Source organism: Pseudopodoces humilis, chromosome 24, assembly GCF_049639895.1.
Source record: "Pseudopodoces humilis isolate 2021_Gansu_Grassland_sample_001 chromosome 24, ASM4963989v1, whole genome shotgun sequence".
In the NCBI taxonomy this organism is placed as follows: Eukaryota; Metazoa; Chordata; class Aves; order Passeriformes; family Paridae; genus Pseudopodoces; species Pseudopodoces humilis.
This window is the reverse complement of record NC_142223.1, coordinates 6326021-6339485: the sequence shown is the minus strand read 5'-3', so window position 1 is coordinate 6339485 and position 13465 is coordinate 6326021. Positions and strand designations below refer to the sequence as shown.

Here is a 13465-nt window from a genome sequence, read left to right as displayed (position 1 = left end):
TAGTGGGAAAAAATCAGGTTCCAAGGAGCGAAGCAGTGGGATACGAGCTCAGTTTTGTTGGTTTTTTTGTTTTTTCCCCCCTCCGAGCCAGGGCAGCAGCGCTCGAGTCCATTATGAGGCGCAGCAGTGAAGGAATTCATCACCTTGTCAATGCCCGGCGCTTTTTTTGGGGTTATTTTTGTTGTTGTTTTTCCGCGGGGAGGGAACAAAGCCGCCCCACCATCGACTTTGTGCGCGCTCGGTGGGGCCACAAAGCCGGGCCACAAAGGCCTGGGGCTGGTGGCCCAGCTGGCTCCAAAGCCAGCACAGCTCCCTGCAATATGGAGCCACCCCAGAGCTCTGGGTGACCTCCTCCGGGCTCATCCCGCGCAAAATCCACCAGCAAACCCAACGGAAAATAAATATATCATCTTCAAATCTTCAATATTTCATCAGGCTCTTCTCACGCTCTCTGCCTTGCTTTGGTTTTTTTGGCTGCTCTAGGCTTAAAAAAAAAGAGATTAAAAAAAAAAAAGCCAATGTGGAGGGGAAAAGTCTTTAACAAATGGTTAAAGGAGAGGCTTAGGAGGGGAAGAGATGGGTTTGGAGGTGCTGCTGTCCTGGGTGGAATTACAAAGGGAAGGGAAAAAGAAACTCTCCCAGGTAAAACGTTGTCCAAAAGCTGTTTATTTAGGCAGCCCAAGGCTGCCACGCTGCAGGCAGAGGGGCTGGCGGTGCTTGGAAAAGGCTCTCAGGTGGGATTTTTGGGGTGACCTGGGAGTTTAACTCAGAGATCCTTGTGGTCTCTTCCAGCTCAGGAGATTCTGGGATCAATTCCCTCTGAGGAAAAGCTCCTCCTCTGCAGCCTGGATGAGCTTAAGCACAGCTGGGTGAGGATAACACAAATCCCGGCTTTATCCCTCACCCGGGAAGGGAGGTTTGGGAAGCACCACTGGGCCTGTCACCATCCTGTGTCCCCTGAGGCAGCACCGGGGTCCTCCCTGGAGAAAATCCAGGGAAACTCCAGCCCTGGCATGGATCTTGCATTCCAGCACTTGGGATGGTGGCTCCTGGTCCTGAGGGAGATCATGGAATCATGGGATGGCTTGGGAATCATGGCAAGGGACTTGGAAATCAGCTCGTTCCACCCCGGCCATGGGCAGGGACACTCCACCATCCCCAGCTGCTCCAAGCTGGCCTTGGACACTTCCAGGGATGGGGAATCCATGGAATAACCTGTCTTGGGTGCCTCCCCCCCCTCCCAGGGAAGGATTCATTCCTAATTCCCCATCCAAAACTCCTCTGGGGCCAAAGATGTGAAGGCTGCAACAAGAGGAGGTGGGGAAGGAAAAGACACAAGTCCCATCCCATCCCATGGATCCCATCCCATCCCATGGATCCCATCCCCATGGATCCCATCCCATGAATCCCATCCCATGGATCCCATCCCATGGATCCCATCCCATGCATCCCACCCCATGAATCCCATCCCATGGATCCCATCCCACCCCATGGATCCCATCCCATCCCATCCCATCTCATGGATCCCACCCCATGGATCCCACCCCATGGATCCCATCCCCATGGATCCCATCCCATCCCCATGAATCCCATCCCATCCCATCCCCATGAATCCCATCCCATCCCATCCCATCCCATCCCATCCCATCCCATCCCATGGATCCCACCCCATGGATCCCATCCCCATGAATCCCATCCCATCCCATCCCATCCCAGCCCATCCCATGGACCCCATCACATTCCATGGACCCCATCCCATTCCATGAATCCCATCCATGGATCCCATCCCATCCCATGGATCCCATCCCATCCCATGGATCCCATCCCATCCCATGGATCCCATCCCACTCTCCCAGTGACCTTTCCCAGGCTGGGAAGGTTCCTCCCTTTGCTTCCCAGGCTCTCCCTCTCTCGCTGAGCTCTGCTCACAGATCTCAAACCCTTCTGGATAGCTGTGCCCTGCCACGCCACCGAGTCCATTCTGCTCCTCTGGGTGACTCTGGAAGGACTTTTCCCGGCCCTGCTTCCCTTCTCCTGCCCGGATTCCGCATGGAAGGAGCCAGGCCTCACAATGGCCTCGCTCCTCTTTTGTTTCAGCCTTGATTTAACCCCCCCTTTAAGGAGCCTCCTGAATAATTCAGTGTTATCATTCAGGATGATGCTGGATTATTACAAGGCTTCCTTCCCTCCCGTCCTCCCCCTCCTCTTCCTCCTCTTTCCCCCCCCTCCTCCCATAACCTTTAAATTCTTTTCACACGTGAATGGGTTCAAAGGAAGTCGGGGAAGGCAAACACACAACGAGGAGGTTGCTGCTCTGCCCCTCTGCTGTCAGCTTGATAAATATAATGTGTCACCAATTAAAAACCCATTGCCATTCTGCGGCTGCAGCCCGGCCTCGTTAGGGCCCTCCTCCCGGGGTGGCTCCCAGGAGCTGCCGCTATCATTGTTGATAACAGAGGCTGCGTTTTTCCCATCCCGGGCCATTTCAGGCCTCCACATTGGCATGTAAATAAGTTATTCACCCGGCATCACTTGCTGATAGAAAAATGACCATGAAACTCTTTGATTTTGGGTTTGCTCTTGTCACCGGCGCACAATGAAATCGGGAGTTGCAGTTTTGTGGCTGGGGCTTGTGGAGGGCTTTTATTATTTTTTATTCCCCCCCCTTTTTTTTTTTTTTCTCTTTCCCAACTCTCCCCTCGCAGCATTTGTATGGAAATGGTGCCATCCCACAATTTAATGCCGGGCTTGACCTGCGAGGTGTCCCCACTCCAATCCAGCAGATTGTTGTTTATTTTTGCCCTCCCCAGGAACATTCGAACACAATCTGGGTCACGCAGGAAGAGCTGTTGGCTTTTCCCCCTTTTTTCGGGCTCTTTGGAGAGGAGAAAGGGACCCCTGGACTTTTCCCCGTGGGGAATGTGGGCCGGTCCCACAGCTCTGCCTTGCCCCAGGGTGCAGCCAGGGAACCTTTCCCTGGAATATTGATGCATTCCTTCAGCCTCCCTGCCTCTCTCCAGCTGATTTTCCCGGCGGGATTTGCATTCCTGTTGGCAACTCCCGAACCCAAGGCATCCCTCAGGGTTTTCCCCTCATTCTGCCTCAATTTCTGCAGGCTGGGCACCTTCCCCAGTGGTCAGAGCTCACCCACAGCCTCTGGAAACTTCATTCCCTGGCCACCAAAATCCCTGGGAGGTTTGTCCCGCCTATCCTGGATCCCAACCTGCGCTCAAAGGCAGCAGCAGGTGAAGGGGATTTATCTGGGGACAAAAAAAGCTGTTGGGCTTTCATTGGAAAACCGCAGGATGTGGCTCAAAGGAAGGGCCGGGTTTTGGGAATGCAGTTGGATGAAATGTGGGAATCTGCTGCGGTCAGAGCTCCTCATTTCCAATTTAAGATCTCCAGTGCTTTGCTCTCGACCCTCACCAAGCTGAGCTGGGACGTTTCCAGACAGAAACCACCAGGACCAAGCTCTGGGCCTTTTGTTTGCCTCGGTTTTGTGTCACTCGGGGTTTTGTTTTTTTTAACTTCAGCAGAGCTTTTGGAGAGGGATGGGAGAATCCTTCACTGGGGGGAGCTGGGCGGGCGGTTTGAGTGATAAAGATGCTTCTGTGCAGCGTTTGAAGTGGAAATTCATGCAGATTTGGAGCCTGGATGCTCCCAGCAACGTTCTGGGAAGCTTTGCTTGTTAGATCCGTGTAATAAAGTTCCTCCCTCCCACCCCAGCCCAGCTCATCCCGGCCTCTCTCCAGGCACAGTCTGGAATCTCTGAAGTTCCTCCTCGCCTGCCAAGCACCACCTGCAAGAGGGGGAGTTCCCTGGAGCTGGGAGACAAAAGGATTTGCAATCAAAGCCTTGGAATAAGGGGGGAAAAGGAAGGAAAAAAGGCATCAAAAAGTTTTTCCACGTTCTGGGCTGTCTGGGAAGCAGAAAGGGGAGAATTGTGAGTTTTTCTTGCCCTGTTTACAGGATGTGGGAATGGGGATGTCTCCCAAAACCTCTTCTCTCCTTTCATGGCCCCACAGTGGGAAGACGACGATGGAATTTTATCCTGTGGGACACAAATTTGCCTTTCTGGGCAGTGTTGGCTTCCAAGAGAAAACATCTCTACTTAGATGTGGAAAAATCAGGATTAAACTCAGTGGGTGAAGCAGAGGGAAGAGAACAAGTTGGAATTCTTACTTTATATTCCCAGTGTCATTCCTCTTTTTAAACTAAATGGATTTTTAGGGAGCTGAGAGGTAAAAAATTGCACAGCAAAAGTCTGCAGGTAAATCAGGGGTTTGGAATGAGATGACCTTTAAGGAGCCTTCCAACCCTAAACCTGGGATTTCAGTCCCAAACTCTGGGATTCTATAAAGGGAATTTTGTTTTTCAAAAGTCCTGAAAGAGAGGGGAGAGAAAACAGTGGCCTCATTGGGAAAATGAGGGGGGAGATGTGGCGTGAGAAAATCCATCTGGGGATGAGTGGGAAAAGCAGGACAAGAGTTTTCTCTCCAAGGAAATCCTTTCCCAGCAGGTTTTTGGCCAGCAGGAACAGGGAAGGAAACAAAACTCCAGGAAAACGCTGGAAATGTCTTTAAAAATACAATTTTTGTGTCACCTGAAGGGCCTTGCTGAGCTTTGTCCCCCGTGGGAAAGGCAGCTCTGGGTGCTTGGGACCACAGGATGACTTTTCCCTTCCTCCTCCCGGAATGATTCCCGTCACCTTTGGTTTGACATCCCCCAAAACCAGGAGGGATCCCCGGTTTTCTGGCACTCCTCACCCCTCCTGCTGCTGCTGCTGCCTGGTTATTCTTTAACTTCCTGCAGCCCTGTCCCCTCTGCTTCCCGCAGCGCCCGGGCCAGGAGCCGGGAATGTTTATCCCGAGGGAGCCGGGAATGTTTATCCCGAGGGAGCCGGGAATGTTTATCCCGGAATGTTTATCCGCTGTCATTCCTCCCGGGCCATGCCAGCCCCGGGGTCACCCCGGGGATTGACACCGAGCCCCCCTGCCCTCCTTAGAGATGCACCGGGCTGTCAGTAACGAGGCCACGAGGTTTATTCAGCGCCGATCTCCCGATCTCCAAAGATAATCTGGGAATAATTGGGACTTAAGGAACTGGTGGGAATCTGATTTTTTGGCGGCGCTGCCATTCAGGAAACAGATGGACATCTTATTTCGCCCTAATTTGATGGGCTTGCTTGACAAAATGGCAGAGGTTGCACTTTGCTACAATAATCAGCTGCCACTCAGACTTTGTAAGGGGCTTGTGGAGGTTTCTTCTTAATTAGACTGTGGCTCCCCATCGGGGAGGAGGTGATTCCCAGCAGCTTCTCTGCCTCTGGAGCCTGGAACAGAGAGGGAAAAACCGAGGGGTTTTCAGGTTTGTGTCAGATTTGGGGGTTTTTAAAAGTCTCATTTGGAAAATCAAGCTCGGGAGCAAGCGCATTGTCCAGGGGATAATGAATTCATGGATTTGCTCCCTCTGCCCTGGGACTGCTTTCCCTGGGCTGGGGGACACCTTGGGAAGCTTTGGAAAGCCTCGGGATTACTCCCAGGTTTGCAAACCCCACTTTTCACTTGCAAAAAACTTCCCAGTGCTGCCGTTTAACCCCTGACCTTCTGTGCTGCTTCCCTGGGCCTCCTATCCCGCTCCAAAGGGGATCCTCTGGGATCCCAGCTCCTCTCGGGACGCTCTCCTTGCTGTCCACTCTGCAGCTAAAAAGCAATTGGGAGCTTTTTTAATTAGGCAGATGTAATTACCGCCACCCCAGGGAAGTGCTGGAGTCGCCATCCCTGGAAGAGCTCAAAAAATGGAGGATATTGGTGGCACTTGGAGAAATGGCTCGGTGGGAACGCTGTGGGTGTTCGCTCCAAGGTTGGATTTCGTGATCTTGGAGGTTTTTGCCGAGCTTTTCCAAAAAGTCTGGGACTTTCTTCCAAACTTAATGACTCCATGATGCTGTGTTCAAACTCCTCAGTCAAATGCTGATGGGTTAAAGAGCCAAGCCAGACAAAACCCAAACCAGCCCCAGACATATTTGATGTCCTTTTTTGCTTTCCTCATCCCCGTCCCTTTGGAGACTCCATTTTTAGCTTTTTCCAGCCTTTTCCTGGGGAAAAGCTGAAGGCATTGAGCAATCCAGGGACTCCAGATTGGGAGAGGGTCCAGCTCCAACCTGCCCCATTCTGCACACAAGGAATAAAGGGAATTCCAGTGGGATCTGTGGAATAGGGAGCTGCAGGATGCAGACTTCCCCCAGGGCTCATCAGCCGATCTGGCAGCTCTTGGCTGTGCTGTTGGACATCCATCAATCCCTGGCTGTCCATCAATCCCTGGATATCCATCAATCCCTGTCTGTCACTAAGACTCTGCATTTCTTGGTGTTTAGGAACAGCGAAAAAGAGCCCCCTGAGCCCTTTGTGGGACTGTGGAATGGTGTGGATTGGAAAGGGACTTGAAGATCATCCAGTGCCACCCATCCCATGGCTCCCACTATCCCAGGCTGCTCCATCCAACCTGGCCTTGGACAGTTCCAGGGATGAAGAACCCACAACTTCTCTGTGCCTCCTTTTGTTGCCCACTGGGGACCTTTAGCGGCCCCTCTGTCCCTGCTTGTGGCATCACATTGAGCCTCTCCCTAAAAACCCTCCAGAGGAGCAAACCCTCCTCCTCCATGGAGATCCTCACTAAAAATTCAGTTTCCCCTTGCTGCCCATCAGCTTGGGGATGTTTTTCAGGGATGTCTCGGGGATGAACATTCCCAGCTTTTGAAGGGGGATCAGGCTGAGGGTCCCCCTGGTCCTGGATCCCACCTGGATCCCACCTGGATCCCTCCTGGATCCCACCTGGATCCCACCTGGATCCCACCTGGATCCCTCCTGGATCCCACCTGGATCCCGCCTGGATCACGCCTGGATCACGCCTGGATCCCTCCCGGATCCCTCCTGGATCCCACCTGGATCCCTCCTGGATCCCTCCTGGATCCCACCTGGATCACGCCTGGATCCCAAAGCTCCAGGGTGACCTTCGCACTCCTCCAGGCTGCAGAGGAGCTGAAGTTTGCAGCGAGGTCATTGCACCTGCTCGGAAGAGAGGCTGGAAGGGATCCCAGGAGCTCCTCAGGGATGGAGCAGAGGCTGGAAGGGATCCCAGAGGCTCCTCAGGGATGGAGCAGAGGCTGGAAGGGATCCCAGGAGCTCCTCAGGGATGGAGCAGAGGCTGGAAGGGATCCCAGAGGCTCCTCAGGGATGCCATACCCTGCACACCTCGGAGCATCCCCCCTGATTTATTCTCCGCGGAGATGAGGTGCTTGCAAGGATTTAAAGAAGCCCATCTAATGGAGTGCTGGAAATGATAAATCAGCGGGCCTTTGTAAAGGTTATTACTTTAAACAAAGAGGGGCTTGAATGGAGCCAATTAAACGGCACCTGAATTGATAAACAAACTGCTTATTGTCGGGGGCTATTCTGCAGCTCTGGGGGTCCCCCCTCGCTGGAGGCCTGGGGATAAATTTACATGTGATTGGAGTTTAATGGGCCGCAACAGGCCTCCCATCCCATCGCCATGGCAACGGCCCTTTCTCCAGCTTTTAAACAGTCTGCAATGGCCTTTTATTGTGTGCGGCTGCCAGCCCGGCGGGGCGGGCGCTCCTTGTAGCAATTTGTTCCTGTCCCCGGGCACGGCCCGGCCAGGCCATGAATATATCTGGGGGGACACGGGGACAAAGGGCCGGGCCGAGGGGGCTCCATGGAGACCCTGGCACTGGAATGGTGACATATGGTCCGTGCTGACCCCGGGCAGCCCCACAATGAGCAGCCCCCGGCCCTGTTTGGTCCCCGGCCCAGGCAGGCCGGGCCTATTCATCCCTAGGCCGAGTCACCGGGCCCAGGCCTCTCCCTCCGCCTGCTCCGGGCTTAGCTCCCGCTGAAATCTCTGCCCGGCAGCGCTAAAGGGAGAATGAGGAGAGGAGAAAGGCGATAAAGGCAGGAAGAAAAGGCTCTCCGTGTCCCAGAGATGTTTGCTTTCCACTTGATTGGAAGCCGAAAGGGCGCGGATGTCGGGGCGGCAGAAGCGAGAGCTCCTGGTGCTGGAATCCCAGCGAGGTTTGGGGTCAAAGGGGTCTGAAATCCCAACCTGTCCCACCCTTCCCATGGCCAGCGACGCTTTCTGCTCCTCCAGGTGCTCCAGCCTGGCCTCGGGCACTGGCAGGGATGGGGCAGCCACAGCTGCTCTGGGAATTCCATCCCAGCCCCCCATCACCCTCACAGGGAGGAATTTATTCCCAATATCCCATCTATCCCTGCCCTCTGTCCTGTCCCTCCATGCCTTGTCCATCTCCAGCTCTCCTGGGGCCCCTTTAGGCCCTGCAAGGGGCTCTGAGTTCTCTTTGAGCCTTTTCTTCTCCAGATGAACATTCCCAGCTTTTGAAGTGGGATCAGGCTAAGGGTCCCTCTGGTCCTGGATCCTGCCTGGATCCCACCTGGATCCCACCTGGATCCCTCCTGGATCCCTCCTGGATCCCTCCTGGATCCCACCCGGATCCCACCTGGATCCCACCTGGATCCCACCTGGATCCCACCTGGATCCCTCCTGGATTCCTCCTGGATCCCTCCCGGATCCCTCCCGGATCCCTCCCGGATCCCTCCTGGATCCCACCTGGATCCCTCCTGGATCCCACCTGGATCCCACCCGGATCCCTCCCGGATCCCTCCCGGATCCCTCCTGGATTCCTCCTGGATCCCTCCTGGTACCACAGCCAGCACCGAATGCATCCCACAAGGACAAGGGAGCTGCAGGACATTCACCCCACCCCTCAAATTCCACTTTTTCCAGGTGACTCAGGTGTCAGACCAGGGTTTGTGCTGTTGTCCCTCCCTGACCGCAGCAGCAGCCGGGTGACAATAAAAGCTGATTTCTCATGAAGGCCCCACCTGCGAGCTCTGCTCAGTGACCCCACAAACCAACGGGATTTGTGTGTGGACACCTCATCCTGGGCTGTTCTTCCTCCAAGTCTGGGAGAGCCCTGGGCTTGGATCCCTGGTGAATGAACCTGAAAGCCAGGCTCATAAAAGTCACCAGAAAGAAGCTGCCACACCAGTGCTGTGCAGGGAGAACAAACTGGGCAAGAAATCCTCCTTCTGAAATCATGAATTTCCCAAAGAAAACCTTCCCTAAGCAGAGAAAATGAAAAATCTCCTCAATAATTGATTTCCCAAACCGTGCAATGCTCTCGAAAATGCGGATTTTCTTCCTGGAGAGGAGAATTTCTCCCAGACGTGTCTGAGCCGGGATGCTGGGGGTGCTATCAAAATCTCAGCTCCCCCTTGCTCCCTTCCCCACCCCTCGGAGCCGTCCCATGGCCAGGAGCTGGTGTGAAGGGACTGGGACCGGCCGCATTCCCCCTTTCATCTCGGGGTGTGACTTTATTCGGTTATTTCCTGGCAGTTTGGTGGGCTGCAGGCAGCTCCTCGCAGCTGGGAGAGCACCAGTTCCAGGCTTCCCTCCTGCCTCAAAGCCTTGTGGCACCTGGAGAGGGAATTCCTGCAGCCAGGACTGGGAAAATAAAAAATCCAGGAGTCCTCCTTGTCTTAGAAGTGTCAGAGCACTTGGAGATGGAATTTTGGTATTGAGGACTGGGAGGGCAAAAATTCCAGGGTTTCTCTTGTCTCAAAGCATTGCAGGACTCAGAGAGGGAATTCCTGGGAAGGCACAAAATCCAGGAGTCCTTCTTGTCTCAGAAGTGCTGTGGCACTTGGGAGAGGGAATTCCTGTGGCCAGGACCGGGAGAGCAAAAATTCCAGGGTCCCTCTTGTCTCAAAATCCAGGGTTCCCTCTTGTCTTGTGGCACTCGGAGAGGGAATTCCTGCAGCCGGGATTGTGCCAGATCCATCCCCGAGGCTGCTCTCTTCCAGCACCTCCTTGGGATACAGGAGATCTCCTGCCTTGCAGAAATTCCATCATTTTCCTTCCCCTGATTCCTGCAGGTGCCTGAGGTGCAGGTAAATGCCTTTGTGGCAGGGTAGGCTCTTAAAAATGATGGCAATTAAACCAGTGAAATCCTCTCCATGTGGGAAAAAAAGGTTTTCTTTTCATGAAATATATCCCAGAGTTGTTCTCGGCTGGAGATTTAACGCCTGGATTTGAAATCTCCCGGCTTTTCCCAGGAAAAACTTGGCTTTTCTCCTTGAAGACCCCACTGAAATTCTTTATTTGGGATATTTGGATTTGGCTTGGGGTTTTTAATATCATTTTTTGAAGGATTCTGATGCTGCTCTTAACCTGGATCCAGGGAGGGCAGGCAGGCAGCAAAACTTTCCCCCAGGACAGCAAAATTCCCTCTCCTTTCCTTGCCATTTGCTTGGGAGGGATTTTCCTGCCAAGTTTATGGCCAGGCCTTGCATTTGAAAGGAAAATTGCTCTTCTTGAGCTGATGAGAGCAGGAGAAGAAACAACACAAAGCAAAAGGGGAGGTGAAAGCCTGGCCAGAGGCTTCCAGCTGCAAGAGGAGCCCGTGGTGTCCTGGATTTTCCCATCCCAGGCCGGAATTGCGGCGGGTTTTGTTTTTGAAGCGGGATCTGGGCGATGCAGGACATCCCCAGCCCTGTGCAGGGTGGTTTCAGCAGCAGGGGGGAGGAAAGGAAGGTGCTGAGGTGAGGCTGGAGGAGAGGAGGTGACGCCAGTCCCACCTCACATCCCGACATTCCGCACGCTTCCAAGTTTGGGAACGAGTCCTGGTCTCCCATGAATTACCCCAGGGTGCTCCCAACACCCCTCCTGCTCCTCAGGATCAGGGCAGATTTAAAAAAAAAAAATCTATTTTTTTTTTAAAAATAAATCTGCAGAATGGCTGCAAATTAATTTCTGAGAGTTCTGTGCTTTCCTTTTCCTGGAATGCATCAAACATTGAGAGGTGGAGGGAAGGGCTCCTCCTAAATACCCCTGGATACCCTGGAAACCTCCCCGGGAATGGGGAGGGAGGGAACCACGCAGGCAGCACGTGGGAATGGCGGGGCTCAGCTTTTCCTTGGGATTGCTGCTGAGAGGGGAATTTCCTGCTGGAAATCTGGGAATTTGTGCGACGGGGAAAACGCCACCATAAGGAACTTCTTCCTTCTTGAAGCCTCGTTTACAAAGCCCCTGCAGAAGGCTGAGAAATGTTTTTGATTGGGATGAAAGCAACAGAAATAAACCCAAAGAAAGGAGAAAATCCGGGTTTATGGCATCCATTTGGCCCTTAATGGATTCATTCCCGTGTTTCTCGCAGCCTTTAACATTTGGGCCGGTCATAAAGCGCCTTTTCCTCCTCTGCTGCCCTGGATCCCTCCCCAGATGGCTGCTCCCAGCCTCCCACGCCACCTGACCCTTTGGAAAGTCCTTTCCCAAAGCTGCTGCCTGCTGCTCCCTCCATATCCACGCAAAAGCTTTACACTGCGAATATTTTTGATGCATCCTGCAGGACAATTCCTGCTGCCTCCCATGAAAGCGTTTCCAGGCTCCGAGACCATTCCGTGTGTGTGCCACAGGAAGAAACAACTGCAGCCCTGTAAACACAGACACTTCCTGCCCTGCTCCACGCAGACAGCGCCGCTGACCCAAATTCACCCCCTTTCCTGCAGAAATCCTCCCGGCTTTAACACGTTTCCAGCGCAGTGTAAATGTCAGCCTGCTCTCCGTGGGGCTGGGCTGGTCCAGGAGACATTCCCAGCCGGATCCCAGCCTGCTCTGCTCTGGAATTTCCATCCTCTCATACACCTGGGCTGGATCCCTGGGGCTCCACGTGTCTGACACCAGCAGGAGCTGGCAGCAGAGCTCTGCGGCCTCTGGAATGTCACCATGGATGTTCTGGTGTCACAGGGAAAGGAAGTGAGAAGGAATTGCTGCTTAAAAGGGGGGGAAATCACTTTTTTTAAAAAAAAAAAAATAAATCTGAGAATGGCTGCAAATTAATTTCTGTGCTTTTCTTTCCCTGGAATTCATCAAACATTCAGAGGTGGAGGAAGGGCTCCTCCTAAATATCCCTGGGTACCTCTGGCAGCGTGTGAAGGAACTGTCCCCTCTGTCCCCTCTGTCCCCTCTGTCCCCTCTGTGCCCTCTGTGCCACCCCACACCTGGCCAGGTGTGCAGGCAGCATCAGGGGAGGGAATTTGGGGTCAGCTCCGCGTGCTGGGGGTCTCTGCCAGCCCTGGGGACATGTTTGGGACCACTGTCCCAGCCCAGCTTTGCCTCCCTGGGCTTTCCCGGGATGCAGATCCAGGATCCTGCTGCCCGAGGGCTGGGACAGAGGTGCCAGTGCCACAAAGTGCCACTGCTGGTGGCCTCGGGGCTCAGCCCGAGATCTGGGATGGGGCACTCATGTTCCAGCGGTTCAGCCCGTGTTTGTAAGAAATAAATCCGTTTAAAATGTCATTTCCCTCCTTTTCTGACACGGGGATGGAGCCGCTGCTGAGCTCTGGGCGCTTTCCAAGCCCCATCCTTCCTCCTGTGCTTTCCTGCTGCCCCATGCCGGGATAAGGCACAAACTGGGAAATGTGAGGGTCTGAGCTGGGCCGGACCCCCGCCCCAGAGAGGAGCCGGGAGCATCCCGGGGGAGCGGAGCAGCCTGCCCGGGGTCAGGGAGTGCTGCAGACGGGAGGCACACGCCCGGCGGGGTGGCAGCAGGAGCTTTAATGATGGTTTTATTCCGGTAATCAGCGAGCAAATAACGCGGCCACACCTGAGAGGGACCGGCTGGGCCAGCCCGGCAGGTCCGGGGCTGAGTCAGGAGCGGCAGAGAGCGGCTGCTGGCCACGGGAACCTCGGCTCCCTGGGCAGGGCACGGAGCCTGCCCGGAGCTTGGGGTGACTCAGGAGCGGGACAGACCTGGGACAGCCTTGGGACAGACCTGGGACAGACCTGGGACAGACCTGGGACAGCCCTGGGACAGACCTGGGACAGACCTGGGACAGACCTGGGACAGACCTGGGACACTCCTGGGACAGCCCTGGGACAGCCCTGGGACAGACCTGGGACAGCCCTGGGACAGACCTGGGACACTCCTGGGACAGACCTGGGACACTCCTGGGACACTCCTGGGACACTCCTGGGACAGCCCTGGGACAGACCTGGGACACTCCTGGGACAGACCTGGGACACTCCTGGGACAGCCCTGGGACAGACCTGGGACAGCCCTGGGACAGACCTGGGACAGACCTGGGACACTCCTGGGACAGCCCTGGGACAGACCTGGGACAGACCTGGGACACTCCTGGGACAGCCCTGGGACAGACCTGGGACAGCCCTGGGACAGACCTGGGACAGACCTGGGACACTCCTGGGACACTCCTGGGACAGACCTGGGACAGCCCTGGGACACTCCTGGGACACTCCTGGGACACTCCTGGGACAGCCCTGGGACAGCCCTGGGACAGACCTGGGACAGCCCTGGGACAGACCTGGGACACTCCTGGGACAGACCTGGGACAGACCTGGGACAGACCTG

The 13465-nt window shown here is 54.7% G+C and overlaps 1 long non-coding RNA gene across 2 annotated transcripts; it reads right to left on the bottom strand.

Moving 5' to 3' along the window:
• Positions 1-646: 646 nt before the first annotated feature.
• LOC148182611 (uncharacterized) lies at positions 647-2171 on the bottom strand. Of its 2 annotated transcripts, none has more exons than XR_015774503.1 (2): positions 1861-2171; positions 647-1055 (listed from the first exon to the last, which is right to left on the bottom strand). It is a non-coding gene; the product is annotated as an uncharacterized LOC148182611 (long non-coding RNA). The 2 variants fall into 2 exon arrangements; XR_015774504.1 differs by having other exon boundaries at positions 1930-2171.
• Positions 2172-13465: the final 11294 nt, after the last annotated feature.